This window comes from Anneissia japonica, unplaced genomic scaffold (assembly GCF_011630105.1).
Source record: "Anneissia japonica isolate Jap-2015-1 unplaced genomic scaffold, ASM1163010v1 scaffold1826_len1998817_cov189, whole genome shotgun sequence".
Taxonomy (NCBI): Eukaryota; Metazoa; Echinodermata; class Crinoidea; order Comatulida; family Comatulidae; genus Anneissia; species Anneissia japonica.
This window is the reverse complement of record NW_022742159.1, coordinates 1,949,083-1,953,218: the sequence shown is the minus strand read 5'-3', so window position 1 is coordinate 1,953,218 and position 4,136 is coordinate 1,949,083. Positions and strand designations below refer to the sequence as shown.

Below are 4,136 nucleotides of genomic sequence, written 5' to 3'. Positions count from 1 at the left end.
ATATCATTTTATAATGTATTTTATTCCATTGTGAACATACACCGGCCGTGTTTATCAGCTACACTCACTTAAGTGGTACGTTCCACTTACCACATACTGAATACTCTGCTGTAAAGTACTGGGATGGGTCCATATATTTTCAGGGGGGTGCAAAAAGAAGGGAACTCCTGTATATTTAACACAAGTTTAAATGCATTGGAGAACTGTCTTCTGTTTTGTCACCCTCCCATCTTTCGAGAGACTTAAAAAGCCCACAATAATATCAGCCTTAAATTGTTTCTCATAAATGTCCCCACCTCTAAAGAAAAAAAAGATGCTTATTATTTACCTAACATCTGTACATTTGTTTTTTTTTTTTTTGCTAACTAAAATTTAAAAACATGTTAATAGTTGTGGGTGGGGGACGACTAATCGCAAAAAAAAATAATAATCATATAATAATAATAATAATAATAATGATGATGATTTCAGGACTTTATTTATTCTCAATTAAATCTTATTTTTGTTTCTTTAAGTGTAACAGATTCTTTGTCAACTGTTTTGGGTACTCCTGTAATCTCTTGCCGCCTAGTGATAGATATTTTCTGTTAGATATGTTATTTTCGTTTAGCTGTGTTAATTCACACTATAGTTCTAATTTTGTTCGCCTGTCTTCATGTTAATTGTCGAGTCTTACGGTCTTTGCACGTTTTTGATGTTCTTTTCAGTCGTGTTTGTGTTTTTAAACGGAGTTTTATCTCTAGGTTACCTTCTTCTTACAATCGTATTGTTTCTGAAAATAGTAACATTGATATCTTTTTTTAACAGTCTTAAATATTTCCATTAATTTTTTCATCATCAGGAATGATCTAAAAGTCCCCAATTCTTAAAATTTTCTCACCTCAGCCTCATCCATGATGGATGAGGCTCAGGTGGTTATAGTTTTTTTTGTAGTTTTTATGTATTAAAGTGCCATTTTCCGGCATCTAAAAGTCTCAAATTCTTACAATTGTCTTGCCTCAGCCTCAACAATGATGGGCTGATGTGGATGGATTGGTAGTTTTCATAAATTTTAAGTATTCAAGTGCCGTTTTCGGGCATCTAAAGTCTCATCGTCAAAATGTATTCATCTGCCTCCCAAAACCATGGTGGGGCTCAGGTAGGTATCGTACATTTTGTACAATTCAAGTGCTATTTTTTGGACATTTATACAAGTCTCAGATTTTTAAACATTTCTTTTTTTTTATCTTTTGTGGGAATTTTTAAACGTTTCTCACCTGAGCCCCAACTATTGTGGGGCTCAGTTGGATATAGTAGTTTTGGTTTTTTTTAAATAATTTTAAGTACTTAATTACAACTTTCGGGTACGGTTTTTTTTAGTCAATTCGTCAAAAATAAAAAGAATTAAATGGTAAATTTAAGTTCCATTTCTGGGATAACATACTGAAATGTTCGCGTCACCGCCAACCATGGTGTCGCTGACGTGGTGTGGATTCTCATTTCATCAGCACCCTCCTTCCTTATATCCTGCATACGCCACTGTTGCTGAAAACAACAGCTAAGCAAAATATATTTTCATTGGTTTTGTTGTTCATGTGAATGACTGATAGGTTATTACTTTAAAACAATGCTAAAAACACACGTTTCAATGCCAACACAGACACATGTAGGACTGAGCTGAGAGACTCCGAATTAGTAGCGTGACGTTTGTTATGCAGTGATCATGCGCTATAGAAATGGAAGACCATGATTACATGGCAATGTACCTCTGGTAGGGTCTACAGTACAATCAGTGTAAAAGTGTAAGATATAGGTTAGTGTGGATTTAAACAATGTCCTAATGGTAATTTTCAATATAAGTGTCAAGGAAATTAAGTATGATTGTTGGAAATAGGGTCAACATTTTATTTTTATTTCTCACCTTGACCATCGCCTTTGCAAACTGGACGAAGGTCTGGATCCGCGCCTGTATCATGATGGCTTGTATATATTCACGTGTTCCGTTTATTTACAATTTTTAGCACAGAAATGTAAAATAAAAATTCACAATAGATTAATGTGTTGGTGTTTACTTCTATTTTCGAGAAGTAGTAGGCTTAAATATTTTGATGAGTTCATATGACATTTAAGTGTGTAGACCCAATCTTGTAGGTACGTAAACAATTACATTCTAGAAATGAAACATTAAACATACAAGAGACCAAGGGAATGACTGCAACACTGCATTGGCATGGCCACCAGAAGAAAAGCGAAGAAGACCAAAAACAACATGGAGACGAATGGTGGAAAAAGAACGAAATAAATGACGATGGACATCATGGTGGGGTGGGGGAGCAGCTAGAGTTGCAGCAGCCAACAGGGATAGATGGAGGCATTCTGTTGAAGCCTATGCGACACATGACGCGAACAAGTTAATTAAGGTAAGGTAAGAAATGAAACATTAACCTGTAAAATGGTAAGGAAATTTGCACAATACTTTAATTATAATTTGAGTAGGATGAAAATATTGTTGGATTGTGCTTTTTGACGACGGAGTCTGAATAATTACCCTACTAAACGTGCAACGTGCAGCTGTTGCTGCCTACAGTCAACTCTTCATAACAATTCCATCTTTCTTATTGGTTACTTTATTAAATATTTTTATTAGCAGAATATTCATTAAAAAATTAATGAATTGAAATTGGGTGGCCAAGCTTCTGGTGACGAAGCAGAGATCACATCGAACTGGACTCTGACGTGGATGAAGACGATATAATCGACATCGAAGACCTCGATATCATGTTGGCTCATTGAATGCTGGGCATTATTATCAAAGAAAAAATGTTTCGAAAAATGTGTTGTACTTAAATTTCATGAACAAAAAGTTAATCGTAAATTAAAAAAAAAAAAATGTCCCATAATAATAATAATAATAATTATAAGAATAATTATTATTATTATTATTGTTATTATTATAGTAGTAGTAGTAATAAAAATAGTAGTAATAAAAATAATAATGATAATAATAATAATAATAATAATAATAATAATAATAATAATAATAATAATAATTTTTTAATAATCGCCGCTCTCGAATAAGCGCCGCACAGAAGCCTTCAAAAATGTGTATAAGCGCCGCGGCGCTTATTCGAGCATTTAAGGTCGTACCTACCTGACATAACAAGACTAGTGTATAGCGATGAAATAAAAAAACTGCGGTTCAACATTTTCTGCATCCGGCTGTTAGGTTTTTACATTTACAAATTTTGACTTTCAGGCTCAAATTGACTATGTGTTACTAACACTGAAGCAGTTTTGCGAGAATTTAAAAGCAACACAATAATGCAACAGCTGGGAAAATTGGTGGCGCTGTAATATCAGTTACCAATTTGTCGGTACATATTTTGAGGTAGAGTATTAGACCAATCATAATTGTGACGGATAATGGATATGCCATTATTGCCAACTCTTGATTGCGTGCTGTTGTTGTTGTATTAGAGGAGCTATATTATAAAATTGAGGAAGGCCTTTATGTTTGTGCCGATTTGCCGATAAAAAGTTTAAAAAAAAATGTAAATTACCAACCAAGTACTGTAGATTACAGTATTTACTGTAGTTATTATCAAATGGAATTGGAATAAAAACTGCATTACATCATCATTGAAAATAGCAGCAATTATTGATAAATACAATATACGAGGAATATAAAAAATGTATTAAAGTAATTACACTTTACTTAGTGAATAAAGCCTTAAGCAAACATTAGTTCCTTATTATTTCCAAATCCATTTAATTTCTGCACATCTTTTGTTTAGAGACAATGTTGTTATCTATAATGATGCATTTCATAAATTTAATGACTTTGACTGAACGCTTCAACGGAACTAGACACACAATATTAATTAAATGAGATCATTCACCCGATACACCAACTCAACACACGATACACCCGATACAGCAAACATGTGTGTTTTCTGTCTGGCCTGTTACCGTCTGCAGAGCCAAAAATTCCAGGGTTTTTGCTCTCTGGACGAGGAACCGTGGGTGTATCGGGTGCATCATTGTACATACGACCTTTAGTTCTATCAACGAAGGAAGATGTGTAAACATTAAATGGAATTTTTTAAACTCATAAAATAGGAGCTAATAAAGAACTACGTTTTGCCTCAGGCTTTATA

The 4,136-nt window shown here is 33.8% G+C and overlaps 1 long non-coding RNA gene across 1 annotated transcript in view; it reads right to left on the bottom strand.

Annotated features, from left to right (window-relative positions):
- The window catches only part of LOC117119061, a 15,821-nt gene extending 12,553 nt beyond the window's left edge, over positions 1-3,268 (bottom strand). The window contains exon 1 of the long non-coding RNA XR_004447123.1: positions 3,131-3,268. This is a non-coding gene — a long non-coding RNA (uncharacterized LOC117119061). The remainder of the gene's footprint in view (positions 1-3,130) is intronic.
- Between the last annotated feature and the right edge of the window lie 868 nt (positions 3,269-4,136).